We start from the raw sequence: 25608 nt of genomic DNA, 5'->3' as shown, positions 1-25608 counted from the left end.
TGTTATTATACATTAGTTTTACATTAGTTATTATACGTTACAATTACATTATACTTATGTTATTATACAATAGTATTACATGTTATTATAAATTTATATATTAGTGTTTATACATTAATGTTACATGGTAGTCATGGCATATTATACTCTATTCTTGTTCAGTAATTTATGTAAACATAAATTACTTTTTTCGATTAATTCTGTTACATGTATGGTTAAATTAGTTGCACATGATTTTTTAAGTTGATCAAGACCCTTTTTTTTTCTTTTGAAAACTTATGTTAAACAATATGGGCAAGTCAATCAAAAACCTTACATCATAAATATCATTAATACAATATTTTGAATAAAATAAACGAAACGAGTTTTTCTTGAAATGAACATTGTTAAGACAAGATTAATGTTTAAGTATTAAAGCTTAAAAATGGCACAACAAACCTGAAATTTCCGGCCCTGTTAAGGTTGTGCTAGAAAATCAGGGTTGTGCGGGGCCTCAACAGTGGTCCGGTATGGTTGTACGGTGTTGATGTATACATCTATAGTGATAATGGTAAATAAATGCAATGAAAGTAAAAAGAGATGAATACATAGATTTACATAATTCGGCACTGAGCCTACGTCCATAGGGGTTCGGGGAGAGAATTAGCTATAATAAGATTTTTTTTACAGTCTCTCAAGGTCTCTCATCATCACTATATAATAGATTTCGAAGGTCTCTCTTCCTGGTCCAAACGACATCACTGGAACCCCTGTCTTGAGGTTGAAGAAGCCTTCCATGAGAAGCTTGGCCAAAAAGTCCCTCGAAGTTGTAAGCTCCTCTGCCTTTTATCTCCTGTACTCCTTTTACTTTATGTCACATCACCCCTACTTTATGTCTCCTCTCCTCTTGACATCCTGACACCTTAACACCTTCTTTTACCTCTTTATACCCTCTACTTCTCTCTTCTTTTGTCCTCTAGTGATTGACCTTTAATGAGTTAGGCTTGAGAACCATTTTGGACATTATGATATTTTACCCCCTTACATTAAGTTTATTTGTTATTTTGCATTCAAACTTGCAACTCATCAAATATATACTTAGGTACGCTTTTCATTAAATTTTAATTTTTGCACTGTACAAACTTTTATAGATATTTAGCCCCCTATAAAAGAATTCTAATTTCGTCCTTGCCTGTTGTATTAATGTGGTCACAACAGGCAAGGTCAAGGGAGTTCGTCAACGTATAGATGAATTGGGGATGAAGTCGTGTACCAACCTAACATGGCCTGCTCATGTCGGTACTTTTTTATTAAAAGAAAAAAGAAAGAAAGATAGAAAAACAAGAAATACAAAGAAATAACATTGGATGTTTTCAAATCTATTTTTGTCTCCCCTCCCTCAAATCCCATCTCGCACCCTATTTCCTCTATTGAGTTTGTTTTTAACCATTAATACTATAAATCTAGCTTTAATGGAAAATTTGTGGTCGAAGGTGTGCAGTTGACATTTTATTTTGGCTAGAGAGCAATTGTTTGTTGAGAGAAAAAATCCTAGTGGCACTACAAGAAATTTGGCCTATTGCAGCGATTTTATTTTGTTGCAATTGAAAACATTGCAATAAGTAATCTGTTGCAGTGAATATTATTATTGTTGCAATATTTTGACATCAATATACTGTTTCGAGAAGGCGGGCGCTTTGCTTTAATTTTTGCAGCAAATTTTTCATCAGCTACGGCGAAAATGTGCCTTGCAATAATAAATAAGTTGTTACAGCGGGGTAATGTCGTTGCTATTGGTTCTGGGCACCAAATCTCACAGAAATTTTATTTTTCCCCCTGAAACCACTCTGTTACCCCGTAGCCCTTCTCCACTTCGACGTTCTTGCCCATTTCTCCTACCAGTGTGAGTGAGACCAACTTGATACACACGACTGGAAATCTACCTCCATTGTCGACTACACTAGAACCCTAGATTCTCCTCCACTTCATTTCCCTTCTGCGGAAGCTACGGTCATCGCTTCCTCCCCATCCCGCTCTGTTCCTCCATCATTACTGTCGGAGTGATTTTCTGACACCGATTTCTCTTTGTAGCGGACATTGACATTGTCGAACCTAACTCTCTCGTTCTACCTTCCGCCACCACAGGTATCTTTGCAACTCATTTGTCTCTCTCTCCCCCTTCATTTGCACTCGATGCTTTACAAAAATGGGAGCTTTTTATTTGTAGACATTATGTTAGATGTTTGAATCTATCAGCATCTCCTTTCTTTCACCATTTTTATTGAAATTTAATTTTTTTTATATCTGCATTTTGGCTACGTGTGCTTTTGGGTATTTGCTGTTCATAATTTGGCAGTGGTAGTTTAAATTTGTAGCGTGTCCTCTGATTGACTATTTTTTCTTCAAATCCCTAATTCTATGACTAATTATCCCATATGAAGTTAAGTTTTCAATAGCCTAGAAAAATTGGAAGAAAGTGTATATTAGGTTCAATTAAAATTGCATCAAAAGTTTGCTGATTCCAACATGAATGCTTGGAGGCATGAAAATCTAAAGTATTTGCACATTATGCAGTATCTTTTATTAGATTTTAGAAACAAAACATCTATTTTTTGTTACTCAAATACAGTATCATGTTTTGTGATAGAGAGCGGAGAGACTAATTGTGTGATAGAGGATATAGAATTAACGGGAGACAGACACTCCATAGCTAGCTTATGTCCCTAAATTGAATGATCCAGAGTTTTCTATCCTTTTCTTGCAAAGATTACTTGTTTTAGTTTGAATTTAAAGTGGGGTCTAGGTTAATTTAAGTAATTCAGGTGAGAAGTTATACTGCATTGGCCCATCACTTGAAATATGATAGTATGCGCAGAACTACCCACCTGACTGCCGGTGGGTGCAATGTTTGCAGTTGATACCTAATTTAGAGGAGCCAAACCCAGAATCTTAACCTAATTAATTTTCTCTAGTATAGTTTCCATTCTATATAAATATAGCAAGCTCTCACCTCTTTGCCTTTCATATAAAGTATTTGCATTGTAGTGCTAGTCCAAGACTGTAGCAATAATTTAGGGGAGAGAGAGAGAGAGAATAGAGGCTGAAAACATTTATGGCAGTGAAAGAGGCAGCAGCAACTTATTAATTTGGTTTAGAAATATATTTGATCAGTCTATATATATATCTATAAATATATTCATTAGGATGTAATTAAACAGTGGTTCTATATGTTAGAAACTAGTTCTTTCTATTTCCTCCTTTCTTTTTAGTCACCATTGGATAGTTACCCTTTTATGTTGATTCAGCAAAACTAGTTATACAAATGGCATATAGATCTGTCAAACAAAGCTGCTTTCTTATAACCAAAATTGTTATAAGAAAGCTTCATCATCTGTTTCTATCCACTGTGAGATCATGGATGCTACTGTGAGCGCATGGAGACTGAGATTAGATGGTATTCTGCCTATCATACTCTCAAGCCTAGCTTTTGGATTTACTATTTGTTTATTTTCTTCATCACTATTTGTTTTAACTGTTTAAATAATTAGTTGGCTTTGTTTTAAGATGCAAGGGCATAGATTAGCTCACATAATAGTATTTCCTTTTTCCCCCCTCTAGCTTTGCTGTCTTATTATTATTACAATAATAATACCTTGCTGACATAAGTCAATATTGCAATTATATTGGTATTTATATATATTCTAGGGAGCATTTCTTAAAATATTTCATGGATGGGTAAGTTACTATATTAAAAACTGAATTACACCCAATAATGTTGCCTACAAACCTCCCGATTTGAACCTTTTTTCCCACTATCCTCATACTGAAAAAAGAGCAGAACAAATGTGTGCATAAGACAGTTAAATACTTATAAAATTAGATTTCTTTCATTTTCTCATCTCCCACATGTTTTTGTAGTATTCCAACTCTAGCAACTATTTTTCTTGGTTCTTGCTGAAATGCACCAATGATCACATGACTACTTAACAAGGATTCCATCCACTTTTTTTGATGCATTATATTTGTTTATACTTACAACCTAATCACTAGTGCCTTATGCTAAGTGAACATCAGACAATGTTCAAGCAATACAGATATAGATTAATTTTTGCTGGACCATCCTTTCTAGGTTCCATTAAAGCATCTTTGTAGCCTTGTGTCCTCAATTTGCCCCCATCATTTTTGGGGGAATGTTTCTTTATGTGCAACAGAATTGGTCCTGAGATTCTCGGTTACCACAGTGGTAACTGAGATTTGATTTCAAACATTTTAAATCCTACAAATGCCCATTGCCCATTTAGATTTTTCTATTTTTTATTTATTGCAATCCATTACCAGAGCTGCCAAATATGGAGCCTTAGCTTCTTGCACTCCCAGCACCCACCCACCCAGCAGGGGTGGACCGTGGTAGTTTTGGTTCTCCTATAGAGGATCATGAGCACTGATCAGCTATCTATGGAAATCCACTAATGAGTACGTACGTGATCTACTCATTACGTGATCTTCACTTGATGGTTGGAGATAGCATGTCAGTTCAAAGAACCCTAGAGTTGAAAACTGTTGCACCATTTTGGACAAGCTTGTGAAGTCACTACTAGATCTTCCCAAGGTTAATAACTCAGCCCCAAAGATAAGGATTTAATGAGTGCTCTGTATGGAGTTTAGGTGGAGACAATATTTGTCTGTAGCGTCTTTGCTGCAGCTTTCTCTGGTTCTGGTAAAAAGTTGCTAGATTTAGATGTTGCTAACAAATTTATATGGGCACAAGCTTTTACTGGCCTGCAGACTAGTGTGAATGGGGAAATTAGAAATATATTGTCCCGTGGATGATTTTCAGTTTTGATTGAACTTGAAGCAGTTGATACAAGTGTCAAAAATTGTATCCCATGATCCAAGATGGTGTCGACCCTGTTGAAGTGGAAGCATTCAAGAATTATGTTTCAGATTTAGGAAGGAGAGCTGAGAAACTTTTACAAGGACTAGATCTTCTTACAAAGGAAGTGGAGAGCTTTTTCCACTTCCTTTGTTTTAACTGGGCGTGATTCTCTACTTTACTGTACATTCACATGGTCACAATAATATAGTTCATGAAGTCAAAAAAAAAAAAAAAAGACTATCCTGAAAGTTGTTTTCTGTTTTGCTGCTATTGTATGTGTTGTGAAATACTTATACTGCAACTCTATGCGTGAAAGAGTTATGCTTTTGTACATGTTGATGGGTATCAAGCACACCACTTATTATATAAGTGTTCATTACAAAATATACTATGTACTCATTTACTTAAATATCTTTGTATGCTAACTGACGTGATGAGCTTTAGATTCACATGGCTATGTGAATCTAAAGCTCATTCAAATATATTTTAATTCAGTGTACATGACACTAGATTCTGTGATAAAAGTTAGTTATAAGTGAATTCTATGCTTGCTATTCAAAACTTTTGTCACCATGTCCTCATAGATTAAATTGGGGCCACGGCCACCATTAATTGTATAAGCTTGATCTGCCACCGGAGGTCTGACCCCGCTTGCGACAGGTGGTGTGCTCAAGTTGTACCATGGCATTTTTTCCAATATTCCCTTATGGTTCAAACGAACTCGAACATATGGAATTTATCCATACATGCTAAATAAGAATATTCTTTAGAAGCAGGTTTCATTCAACACTAAACTCTGGAATATGGAAAACCTGAAAAATATGACTGACAACATATCAACCTATAATATCTAATTACCTAAGATTATGATATGCTCCTCATAATCCTTGACTCTTAAATGGGAAAGGAACCCTAGTTTGTTTGATATACCACAAACAAACTTGTTAAACTGTAGCCTTGTGCCAAGAAACATTGCATTTCCCTTTTTCACTTATACTATGTGAAGAGGTACGTGAAAGACTGTCCAGCCATAATAAATAGGTCTTTGGCATAATGTACGGTGTTGCATAAGGTCCAGCAGGAAAGTCTTTGCTTATCCAAATGTATTTTTAGAATATGAATAACAAAAGAAAACAAAAAAGAGATGGATAGCAATCACCTACTTTTATACATTATCCAGGGCGTAGTACTACTGTCTTACATTGTATGTCATTTCCTAAAACTGAGAGCCTCGAAATATTTAGGGTTTTTACCAGTGGATTGTAGTGTTGTATGGTGTCTCTTTGGTAATTTTGTCAATAAGTCTATCATCTTCAAGGGCATATATTGTTCAGGCCCTGGAAATATCATATAAATTGTGACGAGGTTTTACACTTGTAGTTGCAACGAAATGTGATTCCCATTCTTTGAACCTGTATATACATGTATGTCATTAAAAGTTACCTTCCATAACAAACCAGCCCAAAAGGATATATATAGAGATCTACACATAAACAATGTTTCATCTAGAAGCAAGAGATCATGATGAAGATCATTTTTCTGAATGATCAATTTCCAGTAATGGCCACCACCTTGAATTATATATTTAACCTGGTTGAGCTTCCTCTAGCCCATTGTGCCGTGACATGCACAATGGGGACGAAATGGTCACCTTGGTACTTATACATAGCATAAGTAATACTGAAGTACTCTTGCTATGTTGGTCTTATATTAATTATTCACACGGGTTTCTTGTATTGTATAATGTTTTAATGCTTTCATATAAGTCTAACATTGATTGGTGATAATAAGTGTTGGGGAGTGAGTATGATAATTTAAAACCCTATGCAGTGATGCCTTTCTCTTTCCCTCTCTCTGGTATTATCTCCTTTTCCTTCTGACACATTTTCCCTGTTAAGAAACATAATTTCACTGATAAAATCAGCACACCAGCTTCTTAATATTGTCATAAAGCCCACCATGACATCTACTCTGCAAGAATTCTTTTTGTAACCAGGTTAATAATTATACTACATACATAATCTTTTTCCTTTACTTTTATTTGGTTGTGTTTAAAATCACTGTGATATGTAACTCTTTGAGTGTTATTATATAACTCATGGATCATCTTCATGTCGATATATGATTTAATGGTGATGGCCCCTTAACTATTATTTATTCAGCGATAAAGTAGTTAAATCTATCTAGTGCACTTAAGAGCTGCTAGCCATTCTGTTGTGCCTAGAAAGTAGTGACCGGGTTGGGTAGCTTCACATAGGGCATATACCACTGATGAAATTACTGATGATGCATTAATCTTGCATCTTAAAGTTTTCACTATTTTGGATATAGCTTTAAAAGTATACAAGCTATATTATAATCATGCCTCACAAATGTCAGCCTTCCAAAAACAGAACTTGAATTATATAATCCCTCTCCACACATTATACTGAATATTGATTTTAAAAAATATCTGGATATCTGAGTGCCATCTTTGGGATATTCATTCTTTTTTACTTATTACAAATATAATTATTAATTTAGTTTTTTTTTGGGGGGGGGGGGGGGATTTCATTTAGTATTTTTTCATTTGATTAAAATCTTTGCTAAGTAGATAAGTAGAGGATATAATTAAATCTCCTTTGCTAGTAAATTGCAACAAAGGGCTGATCTAAATTTATTTGCTGAGAAAGTTAAGTACGGTTTAGACATGAAAAACTTTATTATGTTTTTCTGTTATGAATCTGGTATCTTCCTAATTTAAAAGCATATATTAATTCCCACCTAACATCAATTATTCTACTACAATACTTTTGCTGCTTTTTCTTCCAACAATTTATTTACGTTCATGAGTAGTGAGCTTTAAAGGACTGAGATGGTTTTTATGATATATCTCATAATTATTTGAATTCTTATATAGAATTTGGCAAAAGTCTCCATGCAGGAGTAGGATATTATCCAATCCTACATGTGAATTTAGTTAAATTCCTAATTATTTTGTTTAGAAGATCAACTATTATTATTGATGAGTGATGCAACTTCAACAAACATACACACACAGCCACACCTTTTTATATTGTGCTGTAACATAATAACGAAAGTTCCTGTCAAATTTTTGTTGCCCCAACCTTGTGTTTATTTGGAAAGCATCGTCAAGTTGTGGTATGAGGGCACAAAATACTTGTTTGCAAAGTTTGACTATACATACAAAAACAGAAGGATATCCAAAACTGTCTAATAATCTCTTCTTTAAACTTTAATCAAACAGTTGCTACCTTAGAATCACCAATGAGATCATTAACTTCTCTACTTTAAATTGAACAGAACCCTTAAACTTACAATATGTGCTTTTGTTGCTTGTGGCTTTCAAAATAGATTCAAATTTGTGTTATTCTAGCATTATGTGGAGGACCAACTCTATTTTGCTATGAAGGATTAAATTCTCTCGCTCTCTCTCGACCACATACTAAATCTCTTGATATGATTTATTTATCTCTAGGTTTTAATGAATTGCAGTCTTCCCTTTTTGTTATTACGCATAGTTGTTTCCTAAACAAATGCCATCATTGTGTTTGTAAGTAGGAAAATTTGAAGTATGAGGTGAACTGCAATAGTTGGAGCTTTCCACGCAAGCATCTTCTTATTATCTTGATCACAAGGGCCCTTTTGAGGTAATTACTGTCGACATAAATAATTAACATCAATTATATGCCTTGACTAATATTCTGTTGATATTTGAGGAACAAACCATGCTATTCGCCTCACAAATAGATATCTCATTGTAAGGGATCTTCTCAATGATATCTCATTGACTATGTTCTTAATATGTTAAACATTCCTAATTGGTGCAATAAATGTGTTTGATATATTTCTGTGAAAAGCCATTATAACCCGCAGCATATGTATAAAGACAATGGCTCTGTTTATATTCTTATCTTTGCCACAGAGAGGATTTAAGGAATTCTAGTGTCGGAGATATCATTGCTTCCATGGCCTCTAACAACATAAAATACTTACAAGATATATAGAACCTAAGTCCTACCCTAACAAATGATCTAAATTACTTATCACTTCTTTTGAAGAACCATGTATCTTCTTTGACAGAGAAGTGATATGTACCTGTTGAGTAAGTACAAAAAGCCTGCCTTGGAATCTAAGAGCATTCACATTGGTCTATAGATATGCATATGCAAATTCACCTCTTTTGCATATCCACTTTGTCATTTCAACAAAACTTCCACATTGGTTTATGCATATTTTATTATTTTTTTTTTAACTACATTTTTTTTTTAGAGTACAATTTCCATGTACTGGTTTATACATGCAATCAGCACCCAGTACATGGAATGCATTAAAACCGAACCTGTAGAATGAATATATATTTATATATATATATATGACTTTATAATCTTGATATCAATAATATCCTTTATTTAAACATTCTATTAAAAGCCAACACATTACTCGGGGAGAGAGAGTATGGGAGGAGAGAGAAATAAACATTAAAATAAAACTTGGAGAGTAAATAGTGGCTATGGAAAATTGTAAAAACACTGTTTATAGTTAGCTAAAATTTTAGAGATAGAGAATCCAATGTAGACTAATTTATGTTAATATTATGCAAAAGTGACTTTGCATATGCATATACATAGTCCAATGTGGATGCTCTAATATAAGTATCCGTTAGCAAATCAGCATTACTGATCTCCGTGGAATACCTCACAATATCCCTTGAATATTGTGAGGTAACATGTATCTACTTAGCTGTGACAGAAAGGCCTCTTCCCTTTCTTTCAGCCAAATTATATGCAGCAGAACCTGAGCCAAAATAGACCATTGTTGCCTCTGCATTACCCAAAAACAGCCCATAGATTCTCCTTCTTTCTTTTTAATCATGGTTTAGTAGTTAACAATTCAGTTATAATAAACCTAGACCCTTCTAAATAACTGTTGTAATTTAGAAGATTCAATTAAGCATTCTACTGAAACTCTAAGTTCTTGATCCTTCTAAAATGGGTATTAGTTTGGTTTTTTTCAATAGCTGAGAACTCAAACTCAGATATTGAAGGTTACTGCAATTTAGCATGTAAATCACAGAGGCCTGTTGTAACCTGCACTATCAAAAGAGAAAATCTACTTCACAAAGAATGGTTTTGGACTTGTTTAGCATACAGCCACATCTAAAGGCCAAAAGTAAATGCAAGACCCAGTGAACTCTATTTTGCCATCGTAACCGGTATTCTAAAGTAGTATCTACGCATGGTGATACTACTATAAATCAAGACGTGATTCTGAACAACATCCATCACAACTTCACCACATAGACAAGTAATTTAATTAGCATATAGCCATAATCAACTCTTCATACATGCACTACCAAAGACCCAAAGCAAAACTGAATATTGGATTTTGTAACCAATATTCAATTTCTACCCACTGAATATTGGTATAATAAACATTTTCTGTTAATGCTGCCCACTTGATTTTATAAGAGAGATAGACCTAGGGAGAGAGATGGAGAGAGATACATGCAATATATCTCAATAGAATTTTTAGCCAATTTTGGTAATTTCCTTAATAGATTTGGCCAAACTAGGTACTAAGTTTGATATATGTGTTTCCTTCACTTGCAGTTCATCCACTAGTCTCCAATAAAAGCCATAAAGGTACCATAATATTGCAACGTGTCTTTATTTATTGGATTCTGCACAGTTGAAAGACTCACCTCTATATTCATACAAGTGCTATGCGAAATATTAAAGAAACACATGTAAGTATATAACAACTTATTAAGGTTTGTATGTTAGCAAGGCTTTACACATGTCAAGAGAGATCTAAGGAACCCAACTTAGACAGTTGAATAGCTAACTACTTGTTCTACACAAAACACCAACATCCTTATTAATTATTTTCCACAATTTGAACTCCACAAAACATCTAATACTTCGCTAGCAACCCTCATCCACATTCACATATACACAATACAGAACACCACTTCAATACACAGTTCACAAATATTGCAATATTTGTTCAACTCTAAGATGCTGGAAATTCTAAATAATATGTATTTCTCAAATATAGGTACAATGCCAGATTTCTGTTTGATATGGACATACCTCTTCGCATGCAGATTTTAGTGCTTCATCTCTTTTTAAGTTCTAAAATCTGCAATTGATCCACAATTTATGTCCTGATTTGGACTTCATTCAATAGAGCATACAATCTATTAAATCAAAGACAATAATGCGCCTACCAGTTCACTAACTTTGATGCTCTTTCATTAAATATCCATTAAATGCCATAAAATATCAACCTTAAAACTCATGTAAATTGTAAAGGTGCACAAAGATGGACAAATAACTGCTATTGTTGTTCTTCTTGTTTTTTAGAAGGGTAAACTCAAATTTCTAATTTTTGGGACATGAGTGTCCTCCCAGATCAAGATCAGTAAACATTCCAAGAATCTTTATGTTACAAAACAGAAATTAGATTACACCCATATTTCACCAATTTAGTAGATGGAAACTGTTATCTAGTATTAGAGTCCAACCTCCCAGATTTCCAGAGTTTTGAGTAAAAGTTTATAGCCTCAAATTTCACCTTCTTAGTAACACTTGAATTAACCTGCTGATATCAAGCCTTCCTTATGGAAGCTATAACTAGTTTAAAGGCATCTTCTATGTGACTGAGTCATGCTGACAATTAAAATCTTTCATTACACTAAAGAGTTGGAGAAGCCCCCACCCAATTTGGACTAAAGGAGGGTATATAAAAGTTGATTTCCCACACTGCATTTATATTTGATGTTCAATCTAATATAAAAAGCATGATCATTATCTAAAAAACCTGTAGTAGTAATTATTTACTACCCTCATTATCAAGAAGCTCCATTGTCTAATCTACCTTATTATTGGATACTCTATCACACAATTAGTTCATTTCAAATTTGGAATCATTAAGCCGGTCTATAGTTAATATATACTGCATGAGGGAAATCTCCAGCTGAACATAATTATGACATCCACACACACACACACACACACACACACACACACACACATATATATATATATATATTCTCATTAATAACACCGAGAAGCTTACAGCTGGAGTGTTTACAAAGCAATTATTTGAAAAAATACAGCTAGGTAAGAATAGGTAAATAACTCTAAGAAACCACTTACACGAGTAGAAATTTGTAGTGCCTTTTCAAACTTCTAATAACAAATGATGTATCCATGCCTATACATCAGAACTCAGATAGTAATCTTATTGCTAAATATAATTTAGCTGAAAATAATTATAACAAAAAGTGGTTTTGCTATGGTCACATCTCAGAACAATATACTTTATCTTAATACAATCTATCATAATGAAGTGACTTGAGTCAATCTCCAAGCCAATTTTCCATTTCCATATGGGGGTTATATGGTAAGAGAGATTGTGAGGAAATACACATTGAAGATGGAGTTATCTATATACCATCTTTGCCTACTTCATGCACAGAAAGTGTAATTAGGAAATGGACCCAAAATCAATTATAAAGATGATGGAGGAGAACAATGTGATTTCATCACCTTGTGTAGCTTGCCCATCCATTTCACTGATTCCCCGATCTTCTCATATTTGGCCCCTATAGTTTCTAACAAAATTAAATTATAAACATCATCGAAAACACAACTGCTAATATGCAGATAATGTGTAATTACACATATGACATATCTAGTGTATATTATTGAGATTTTAGTGAAATCAATAACAAAGTCATGTGAACCAAGTTGACATGTAAACAGTAATATGATAAAGGATCAATTCTTGTGCGTTTACCATACCTCAAGAGATATGAGACCCCGGTCACTCCAACTAATATGGATGCAAGATCCTATCCATGTGCTGCAAACCAAGCATCATCTTTCCTATTGCAAAACAAAAATACATGAAAAGATAAGCCACAACCTCTCTACTATAAATATATTGAAAACTAATTACAGAATGCAGCACTTTCCTGACAACAAGTTATGGATTTGAACATAGTGTACCTAGAATTTTGGAATTATGCCCAAATCACTATCATTAATAAAGTGAGAACGATGGTAGCCTTAATGAAGGCTGTGTGATATACAAGAAGAATTAATGTTGCAAGGTTGCACATAAAGAAAAATGTAAAATGCATATTATTGTACCTTAAATAACACCAAAACAACTATGCTAATTGATAGCCACTAGTTGGCAACTAGTGTAAAATATAATGTATGACAAGGAATGAAATGCTTACTTAACTTCAAGAATTAGTTGCATCTACTGCACTGACAATAATCTTGAAGATACTTCTTGTTGAGGGGTGCTGCAACATTCTGCTATCGAAACTACCAGTCACAATCCCATAAACCCCCTCAAGTGCCCAATGCCTCCCACAACGCAAAAGTAGTGATCTTAGCTCCATATATATATATATATATATATATTATATGTGATTATATAATATATGTGTGTCAAAATATATTTATATACCACCCAACATCTCCCACTACCAAAAAGTGCCCAAACTACTCAAAAAATTCTTTGTAATTATTTTGACATCGATGCTCACGGAGTCTCTCTACGAGACTGGAGAGACTCCGTGTAGGATGGAAAATTCTGGAAAAATGACTGCATCAACTTATCTGTTTCATTTTGCCTCTCAAGAAGTCTTTGCACTTCATCCTGAATGGCATCAAGCTGCGTCTTGTACTTCTCAACATCTTTCCAGTAATTCTCAGCATCTTTCTTGTAATTATCGGCATCTTGTCTATGTTTCTCAACCAATGCAAGGTACTCTTTTTCTCTTTGGATGTCCCGTTGTCTTGTTGACTCCGGGATGACCATCTCTCCTAGCCCCTTGAGTATCCTGGTCTAGAGCCAAGGACCTCCCTAAATACAATTGCAGCTGCTTCGTTGGTGCATTCCTCAGGCGCGAGACCATCCAGCTTCCCAACCATCTCGTTCTGCACGTGTAAATTTTAAAATCGTTATCGTTAAGTTGTGTTGTGACATATGAATAAACCATGTTCAAATACCAAGTTGGAAACCATCCTTTTCTACCATAAAAATAGCCTAACACAATTGGGAAATACTCACATATGTGGCTTCAGTTGCTGCAGTGACAAATTTACCGCTCTTCTTTGACCAATGAGTCTCCTTATAGAACTCTACCAAGTTCGCATTCCCAGCCCGCTACAAAGTTAGTAATTTTGTCAGGTATATGTTCAATAAGGAACATTTAACATATATCCTAAATACTAGATGGTCATATGTTTGGTCAACCACACATACACATCAATACGAAACAAAAGCATGACATGTTGAATCAACATGTACATTTCTTAATGGGTGCAATTGTCATTTATCCATTTTGTATGTCTACCAAAAAAAATGGACATAATGGGTTCATTTTTGGCCACTCCTGTGCCTCACTAACAAATTCAGATTTTTTTTTAAGCAACATATTAACCATACCTCAAGATCGTATATACAAATAAGTTTGTCCCCCACTGGAGTATGCCATATTCTAATTTATCATACTTTAACAGAAACGTGAATACGGCATGGACCTCAAATTTGTACCAGCAATGTTGTAGCTTTTCTATGAAACTACCTTTAATGCATTACAAGTACTAGAGAAGGGGGTACCTAACATGTTTATACATTTTATATATAACCCTTACAAATAGAACTTTGGAATTCGTGGATAAGTAATAGTATCACCAAATGAATTGTGATAGAAAGATTATTGGAGAATGGGTTGTGACATCAAACTAGGCTGAAATCAGTTGCATACCTTCTCCTCCAAAATCCTAACAAAGGATTTCCGGCCTGCTATGTGGTTGATGGTTAACGCCTTTCTATTCTCCCGATTTTGTCTTGACATTTTCTGCCATTAAAACCCAATGTCAGCTTACCCAATACCACATAATATACAGACCATGTAAAATTTTGGGAGAAATGTGCCTCCAGTTTATTTTTTGAATAACCATTATATACCTTAAATTCGTCGCTTCCCCACCTCCGACACAAGGTAACCCAAACATTCAAGTCGACCATCGAACATCCAGAAGCCAATGCTTCTTCGTGGCTGTTATATGATTCATATTTTTGTGTAATTGGTGATGGAATGCATTGAACCTCTTACGCAGCTTCTTGAAGATGGTCAACCTTTGATTCTCCCGATCCCAATCCAACACAAAATCACCCTAGATGAATACACATCACGTTAACATCATCTTGTATTGTACGCCCACTCCAATTAACCACTATGAAAGGCATCATACGTTACCTTCACACGGTCAGCCAGCTCATCCTTTTGTGCTTGTGGCACATCAGTCCATCTCGCATAGCTCATGTCGCAATGCTGTTTTATTAGTTACGTAACATGTGCCGTGAATATGGATGAGTTGGTACAACATGGTGCCGTTTCGCCATCATTAATCTTCAAAATCAATTTTCTTTGCCTTCTCATCTTCTTGAACTCAATACATTTAGCGAGCCCACATCTCTGTCTTGTCTATTCCAAGTTTGTTGCGGGCATTGTGGGGGCAACCGCATCTGTATTACAAGAAGATAACAAAATGAGTCTTCATGCAGCTTTTGTTGTTTATACATGTCCTAGCAGTTTTTTTGTGAAAATAGAATAGAAATGTAGTCATCGTACCGATATTCTCTCCGTTCGGTGGAGTGACAACCGTACCCACATTGTCTCCGTTAGGTGGGGTGACAACCGAAACAAGATTGTCCCCGTTAGGTGGGGGTTCTCTTACGGGTGACAGAACTCGGCTCAGCTCGGGTGGGGGCGTTTGAATGGGACAAGGAGGCTCCCATGGATGACTGGGAGGCTGAGTTGAATCATCTGAGCCTGATTGATCTTCATTTGAAGGGCTATGGTATGAAGCAATACGACAGCCCCGTGGGAGATGGCGTGCTCTAGATGAGTATGGTCCAAATCGATGGCCACGGAAACCTCGGCCAGCCCCTCTTCCTCGGGAACTACCTTCCATCGTGTCACCTGCATTTATTTACAAGACAAAATTTAAGTTAGGACGAATATCCAACTGACATATTAGTTGCATGGGATCCACATTAAATAAAAAGGCACTCTAATGCCAAGTAATTTTTATACGACTAATATCTACTACATATATTCTATTGCTATATTTTGTGTAATACACACATATAGTAATCCATTATTCAAAAACTATTGAATATTAATGATGCATGAATGTTCAATTGTTGAATATTTTTCCCACAAACACTTCAAATGAAGATGCCATGCATGGAAAAGGGCCTTCTTTGCCAACTATAAGAAAGTACACAATTGTCGAGATATTTACCTCCTGGGTTGATCCTCCTCATTCCTTGCAGACTGAAGTTGGGAATAGTCAAACTTTTTACAGTTATCGTCTGAGTGGTTCTTAAGACCTGGTTACTGGTCATAGAACAACAATAAGCTCACATTGTCATGGACAAAATCATGTATATATATATGTAGTATGCTTGATTTATAATTAATTTTGCTATGGAATTGGAGCTAGTTAAAAAATACAACAGCTGAGAAAAATATATGATATCAATTAAAATATACAAATTGATTAACAAAATAAGCATATACAAAGGTTTGAGAGGAAACAAAACCAATAGCTGTTAAATTCCTATTTAACCTACACAACATCATTCCATACACATCCATGCACAAGCTAGTAATTACAAATTACAATAATGCATTGCTAATAATTCTTTCATTATATATGCCCCTGATCATTCATAGTGTAGGCATTACGCATCTGTAGGCGATCTAACAAAAAACCCAAATATCAAATATTCCATTACTTGGTCCAAATGGTGAATCAAAACTAACTGGGTCATTATAACTTAGTTGACCTGAAACATACATGTCTCACGAAATACTTTATATTGCAGTTATATACATTACAAAAAAGGTAAACTCAATACTGCAAACAAAGCAACTATTTTAGCTGGTTGAATAGGCTGATAGCGACTCCTCATCTGTGGAAAGGTCCTCCTCATCTGAATATTCCCCATCACCAGAATAATCTCCTGAACCAGAAGCACTCATGCCATCGTCAATAAACTCTATAGGCCTTTCGCTATGACATGCCGAACTTGTCAGTTCTCGTGCATCAATCAAAATAGGTTCTCTATCATTCCTATTCATTGGAGCTGACACTGGACATGCATCGCATTGCAATGGTGCATAATCATATGACTCCTCAGTTTCTTGATATGCATCATCATCACTTGATGATGATGATTCATTGTCTTTTGACACTCTTGGCACCGATGGAATGTCATATACATTCCTATTCGTATACTTTTGCACCACAAACCATCTCCCTTTTGCCCTGATATCTCTGATGTAAAAACACTGGGCAGCCTGGCATGCCAACACAAATGGTTCGTTCTTATACCAAATCCTGTCCATGTTGATACTGCTTATATGGTTATCAACTCATACCCCTCGTCTTGGATCACCAATGTCAAACCAATCACACATGAACAAGTACACCCTACGCCAACCCATGTAGTGTAACTCTACGATCTCATTAATAACACCGTAGAAGTCCACATTATTAGTACTTTCATCTCCAGTTACCAACACCCCTGAATTTTGTGTACGCCGCCGAAGTTCACATTGTTTCGTATGGAACCTGTTGCCATTTATAATGCAAGCAGCATAGGATGCAACCCACCATTCAGGACCGCAAGCTAACGCATATAGATCATCGATCACACTAAGTGGGTTAGTGATACGTTGGTCCTGAACCTACAACAATACATAGTTGTAATGTCATCACTTATTGTTTTTCAACTTAGTCAGGAAGGATCGGGTTCATCTAACTAGGGAGGGAAGAAGCTAACTTACACGTTTCTTCAACCAAGCTGGAAATTCAAATTGATGTGTTCGATCGATAGAATTTTGGCTAGGCACCTTACATTTCTCGTAGTGCTCCCTACATTTGGAGATCACAAAATTCTAGATCATTATATGTAAGATACACTAAGGACATACAACATAAATGGATTGTCCCCATAAAGCCATAAAAAATTATGTTTGCTGTTGAGAGATAATGGATGCTTACGCTAGGTAGGGTCCAATCTAAGTGCAGTTGTTGAGGACGTACCAAGTTGCTTCCGTTAGGAGTTTATCTGATAATTACCAGTGAGAAGCTGTACCAATGGGATGAACTTTCTGGTTGAAGACTTTGAACCCATCTATATTCTCAGCTTCACCATCAATGTTGCGGTCCGTTCGACAAAATTTCGTCTCAACATCTTGTAAATACAATGAGCAAAATGTCAGGCATTCAATGTGAATGTAGGCTTCGGCTATTGAGCCTTCTGGGCAGGCTTTATTCTTAACATACCGCTTGAACTTGCCGAGATACCTATCAAATGGATACATCCACCTGTATTGTACTGGACCCCCAAGTAGGGCCTCACGAGGTAAGTGGGCAGCTAAGTGGACCATGATATCAAAAAATGATGGAGGAAATATCATCTCCAATTTGCATAAAATTGTAGCAATATCAGTTTGGAACTAAGATATTTGGTCCACATCCAAGGTTCGGGCACACAACCCCTTGAAGAAGGAGCACAATTCAGTCAAGGCCAATGCAATATCTATTCGTAAAAACCCCCCAACAGCAATAGGAAGTAGTCTTGACAGTCATGGCTTTTCAACCCTGAGATTCTACAATCTCGTACAGAAACACAATGCGAAATATTCGAAGCGAAGCCATCTAGAAATTTCACATCGGCCAGCCATGAACAAAATTGCTTCCTTTCGTCACCGTGTAATGTATACGATGCATGTGGCATTGTAACACGTTCACCGTCATACTTCAAATGTAATTCTTTTTTGAAGCCAAAAATCTCCAAGTCATGTCAAGAATTGATATTATCTTTACTTTTACCAGGCATGTTCATTAAAGTGCACAATATGTTATCGAAAACATTCTTTTCAATATGCATGACATCTAAATTATGTCGAAGGCGCAGGGTTACCCAATATGGTAGCTTGAAGAAAATGCTAGATTTTGTCCAGTTCAACTCTTCAACAGTGCGTTTTCTCTTTCGATGAGATTTACCAAATTGCACATCCCCAAGCATCAGCAGCTGAGATAAAACTTCAGATCCTTCTAATTTCCTTGGTGGTGGTCGGTGATCTTCTTTACCATTAAACAAATATTTTCTCGTTAGCCACATGTGATCGGGAGGCAAGAAACGACGACATCCCATGTAACAATGTTTTCGGCCATTCTTCAACCACTGTGATTATGTGCCGTCATTACAAGATGGACAAGCCAATTTTCCTTTTGTTGACCACCCAGAAAGAATTCCATATGCTGGAAAGTCATTGATAGTCCACATCAAAGCAGCGTGCAACATGAACATTTCCTTTGCAGAGGCATCATACGTAGGTACCCCATGTTCTCAAAATTCAAGCAATTCATCGACTAACAGTTGCAAGAACACATCAATGTCATTACCTGCAGATCTTGGCCCAGGAATAATAAGAGATGTCATGAAAAATTGGTCCTTCATGCACAACCACGGCGGCAAGTTATACGGAACCAAGATTACTGGCCAAATGCTATACGGTTTAGCCATATTGTTGAAAGGATTGAAACCATCACTTGCCAAACCAAGTCTTACATTGCGAGCATCCTGTGCGAACCAACTATGGTCGTCATCAAATCTCTTCCAAGACTCTGCGTCTGCAGGATGTCTCATACATGACTCATCAGTTGGTCGTTGCTCTTTATGCCATCTCATATCACGTGCTATATTTGCAGACATGAAGAGACGTTGCAATCTTGGCTTCAAAGGAAAATGCCTAAACACTTTTTGAGGGATAAGACGAGCCCCGTGTGTATTAGGCACCCACCTTGAAGCTTTGCAGATAGGACATTCATTAAGAGCAGCATTTTCCTTCCAAAATAAGATGCAATCATTGGTACATGCATGAATTTTGTGATAATTCATGCCCAAACCCCGCTCCAATGATCAGGACTCCTCATATGAATGTGGCAATTCAGTATCAGGAAAGGCAGACCGCAACAGGTTAAGTAGCATATCAAACGACTTTATTGACCAGCCACCGAGTGTCTTGATGTGTAACAACTTAACAATGAAGGAAAGTTTTGAGAACTTTGTACAGCCAACAAAAAGTGGACGTAGGGCATCTTCTAGTAGCTGCTCAAAAGATAAACTTACGGAGGGATCTGGTATTGATCCACCAGTTGGCAATGGATTATGGGGATCTTGGGGAACATCAGCAAATGTGCCTGCCCAAATGTCATCTAACATATGGTCCATATCATTAATGTACTCATCGGCATAATCAGCAATACTATCATCGTCTTCGTCATTGTAACTTCATGTTTCCTCCTCCCCATGAAAGATCCACTGGGTATAATTTGGATTGATCCCTTTCATGAACAAGTGAGTCTCCACATCAAATATTGGCAAGAAGATTAGATTACAGCATGAACGGCATGGACATTGGATGCGATCACTTCCTTGGGAATGGTTTCGTGCCAAGTTAAGGAAAGTGTTAACCCCCTCGGCGTATGCAGGCAAGCGAAGTCTATCGGTCAAGTTCATCCAGCTTTTGTCCATCTAAAATAGTTGAAATCGGCATATTAGGATATCAGATAGTATTTAGGGTTCAATTTAGCTATACGAAAGATGGGTAAAGAATTTGAGAAAGTGAATTGGTGAGAAAAATAAGTTGATGAGTCGTAGCCACATGTAGTGGATCAGAAGAGAAGAAGAAGGTGATGATACTAACCGGGGTTGTCATGCAGATCGGTGAGGATTGATGAAGGTTGTGTTGAACAGTTTGGTGTGTCTATGCCAAGAGTATTGTAGTGCTGCAGAATACGTCATCTTGTTAAACATGGTACTATTTGGGAAATTTGTTGGTATATGGCAGACTAATGCATATAAAGATGCTAACAAGAGTTGGAAGTAGCTTGGAAGTTATCAAAGCATGTAGTTGGTATACTTCAAGTACCATCATTTACATATAAGAAAAACAATGATACAATCCCATAAATTGCGTCAGCTTGATATGAAATACACTTGTAAATAATGTGATTCTGTGATTTCTTAACGTGATTAATAACTTTGTTCCGCAATTTATGTGATTATGAGCCACTGTGATTCTATGATATTGACAACGTTGGATTTGATGATGTGGACATGCTAGATTTTTGGCTTATAATGTTTTATAAGCCCAAAAGTTGTTCCAGGTGTATTTAGCTTACGCAGAATACATTTGTGTTGTCTTGTATAATGTTGTCTTATTTATATGCTGGGCCTTGTTGTTCACTGGTTACTAACTTTTTTGAGTTAGTAATACATTTGTCCTTTACAGGTTTGCAGCTTATTTTGATAACGATTTTAGGGTTCTCCCTTAGACACCATGTGTAGTGCAAGGGGGTTTTCATATCCCCTATTTACTTAGGAATAGTATTTGTTATTTTAAATGTTTTGGGAGAATCATATTTTCACAATGCAATTGTACCTAGTGAGAAAAAGAAATACTTATGACAAGTATTTCTTTTTGTCACCAAGACAAATATTTCGCTGTTTTTGTAGTGTTACATGAAGGGGCTCTTTTCCCAAGTGTAGGTGACAAAATATTCAGGCAATTTAGCATTTATTAAGAATAGGTAGGGTCCAATCACCCCAGTCACTACACGTGAAGCATCAACCACTCATGCTTATCTAACTATTGTAAAAGGAGAGACGTGTGTGTATAGTTGAGGGGGAGGCTCTACATATAAAAATTAAGGAGTAAGAATTGCAAACTATTTTAGTATTGGATTCAGATAAGCATACTAGTATAAGTATGATTTAGTATTCTGAAACTAATATGTTCTACAGATTTTAGTTTGAATAGGATTACGAAATAATTATTTAAAATCGTTTCATGTTTTAAAACTAGTGTTCAGGACTATCTTATCAAATTGAAAAAAGCAGGACAAATGATGTCACTTTCCTGTAAAAAACTTAGCAGCATGTTTGACTTAAAACTTGAGAGGGATCAATGTAACTACTCCATATGCAAGCAGCTATAGTTTACGAGAATGACAGCATCAATTTGCATAAAAATTGCATGTACTCATGTAAATTAAACTACTGAATGATGAGAATGACTTGTGGGAGATACTAATATATAAATGTATATATTACCTGTTTCCTTCTTGAACAACCCGAATCTAATGTCGCAGATCAGCAGCCTCTCGTTGGTAGAACTGAGGAAGAAATTGTTAATCAAGTACTATTAGGTCAAGCAGAAATTTGCATTAAAAGTATGTAAGGTCATGATCAGTACATTCATTTATACTTTTAGGCCAAAACACCATTGACATTGCAAAAACCCATTACCATCAAGCACCATTTCAAGTCAATAAGAAACCACCATTCTAGGGGTCAAGGTATATCTCATCCATGTACTATGTCCTCATGTGAGGCTAGATAGATGTGCAGTTTGAGTTCAGTTGTCGAGGCTCCAGTGATACATTTTGTGATGTATCATGTGGCCATGGACCATGTCCTAATTCATGTAAAGGGTTGCTTGGGTTTAATATAATATGTTTGCATACAAGGAAATACGTTAACAAAATTTTTGCATTTAGATCAATATGTCACAAATTATGCTCTTTCATACCCAACGTCCTAACTAGATACACATGAATTAAAATGAACTCCATATTTGTATTTAGAAATTTCTTATAGATCAAGAAGATAACAACTTATTTTCTTAAGTAAAATGGTGAAACATATAAGGTATTTCACAACAGGTAACTGGTTTATAGGGGTTCGTCATATCTTTCTTCTGCCAATGAATGATCATTCTAACCACGAAGTTTACGCGCGAGTTGTGCAGGAAATAGAAAGCATAAAAAGAAAAGGGAAAATAAGCAAAATTGGGGTTGTGGTTGGGGGAGAGGGAAGTCTTACTACTTCTCAACATTCCTTGTTAGTCATAGATTATTTTAAATCTATGAAAGTTAGTAATTAATTAGATATTGGTTATCATGTTTTCAATGGTTAGTAATTATGTAGATATTGGTGATCAAATGTTTCCTCACATAGAAAATCCACTAACATCAGATTGCAGTTAGTATAATGAATCTTACATATGGTTAATGAACCAGCTTGATTTCATGAGAAATGTGTATCTGCTGATTTATTAATGATCTATATACTCAAATCAAGATCAAGGTGCAAGTTATAACTCAAACACATGTATGTATGCTGCATTCTAAAGAAGCTCCATTTCTTTTGTTTAACACCTTCAAAATCAATGACAGTCAAATTTGTGACTTTTCCCGGGAAAAATGGATTGAATAAAAGAAAATAAACATTGATTACCTGAGTATTAGATTCAGTAACAGACCCAGTATAGCAGGTATTTTTGGATTCTGTCTTGTACCTGTCAGAGAGAGATTCAGCATTATAACATATTAAAAACAAATATAGGTACGTAGTTGGAAAGAGAGATTAACTCATTTGGACTTCTATATGTAGGTGCATGTTGGACGAGATTATATATTGCTAAAACCCAAAAAACTGTGACTTGAATTCACAATGATTTATATATAGGGATCGATCTAATAATCACAACATTCAAATTTGGACCTATCAATGTTCTGGTCTGAGTTTTATGATTTTATTTATAAACACTTGAATTTATAATAACTGGGTATAAATATTGCATAATATTACAAGTAAAAGGATTAGTCCCTTAAGCACATTATAGTATGTAGCAAACTCAGATTAAACCAGAGTTATTTTAGTGGAACACTAAGGCCTAGAGTATGAGAGATGCACTATCTAGATGAGACCTATCTTTCTCATTTACTCACTTTAATGGTGCAGGATTTGCAAATATAGTTCCAAGCTAGTTAATTGTTGCAGATCCCATTTTGTACCTCTAACCTTCACACTCTAATTATCTAAAGTTCGGTCCACGACTCAAGAGATCACCAAATCCTGCATACACAAATAAGAATTAGTTATCACCAAACTAAGGTTATCAAATACAAAAATAAAATAAAATCAAACTGCTAGAGTTTTAGAAAGCAATCAGAAAAGAATTTCTTTGCAGTATCACAGATAGATAGAAGTACTTAGAGGTTTGACTCAACTCTAAGACTTAGAATTGAAGAGAGATAGATACATAATTCAATTGCAGCTGATCGAAAGGACAGGGAAAGGAATATGGCCTTTTGAATAGCTCAAGGTCCATAAGATACTTGGGAAAACAGCTCAAATTACTTTAAGCTGATTTGGACATAACCAATGGGTATTCCAAAATCTAATTCCATTTCCATATGCATTATCCCTGATCATTAAATACTTACAGAATATAAGTTAGAAGAAAGGGGCAGTGAATTATACAAGGAAAAGGAAGTGTTTCAGCCTTAAGAAGCAAAAGAAATAAATAATTATAAATGACAAAATCCAGAGCACCACATAGACAAAAGGTAAATATACAAACAACAAATCAAAATTTAAGATTGTGTATGTAATTGTACATACACAACTTAGCTAGCTAGCAAACATGGCTCTTTTTCTTCAAACCTCTTCATGTAAATTTTGAAAGGAGAGACTTTAAAAACAAATGATGGTATGCCAACTCCAAGAAAATCAAACCAGCTAACACATCCACGAGTATACATACTAAGTTATACGTAAACACCCAACCCTAGCTATACAGCAGAATATTTTTACTTATATTCATCCAATATAAGTATATTATTTAAAGTACGTCACCAAGCCCGAGTGTGAATCTGATCTATGTCAATATTCCTAGTAATAATTTCAAGTACTATCTGATGAAGGTTACTTATATACATATATATATGCCTATATATAGTTCTCAAATATAGTTAATTAAATGAAGATATCAAATTCAGACAAAAAGTTTCAGGCAGATACACAGACTGTGTCCTATTGGTTCAATTTATAGACATACACGAGATTGGATATGATACATGGATATACACTAATCTGCTAGATAAGAACATCCTTACAAATATAAACTCTAGTTATTGATTTGCAAATATTCATTTCCAGATTTGGTTGTTGCCGTTAAGTAAAGGATTTATGTTATTTTGACATAAATCAAGACCAAGGATTTGGTGGAGTACAACTTATCTTAATCAGTTATTGTATCTAGTGTAAAAAAGTGTTTGGAGTGATATGTCTGACTCGTCAGAACCAAGGGCAAAGACATTATCTGTTGTGGGGAAAGAACTTATGCAACTAACACAAGCAAAAAAAGTGACCGCCTATTTTAAAGTGGGCTATTGCAATGAAAGCAAGGCAAGGAGTTATAAAACATTGCAAAAAGTCATCAATTGCAGTGATTTTTTTTAAACCAAATAAAAAATGAAAGTTAACATTCTTTTAGCATGTTACCACCCAAAAAATAAAAAAATAAAATTAATATCTTCTAGTATGTCCCCCTTCTAAAAATTGAGGGAGGTTTTGGTTGGCATTATTGGATGCGCTACAATCAATATAGAAAATACAGATAAAAAAATAAGGAGGCAAAATTAAAGGGCTGAAAATGTTTATTCCCTTCACTAACAAACCACTTCATATTGTAAAGCCAAGTTTGAAAACATACAAAGTTGAAAATAAGCCAATGCTCCAGGTCCTTGGGACAAAGTTTTATGGAACAAAATGAGTACCTTTAAGTT

General features: G+C 35.4%; 1 pseudogene; it reads left to right on the top strand.

Annotated features, from left to right (window-relative positions):
• Positions 1–5058, top strand: part of LOC122290988 — a 28128-nt pseudogene extending 23070 nt beyond the window's left edge.
• The last annotated feature ends 20550 nt before the right edge of the window (positions 5059–25608 follow it).

Source organism: Carya illinoinensis, chromosome 13, assembly GCF_018687715.1.
Source record: "Carya illinoinensis cultivar Pawnee chromosome 13, C.illinoinensisPawnee_v1, whole genome shotgun sequence".
Classification (NCBI taxonomy): domain Eukaryota; kingdom Viridiplantae; phylum Streptophyta; class Magnoliopsida; order Fagales; family Juglandaceae; genus Carya; species Carya illinoinensis.
Note: the sequence above shows the minus strand (reverse complement) of the source record. Positions and strands in the feature narration are given on the sequence as shown.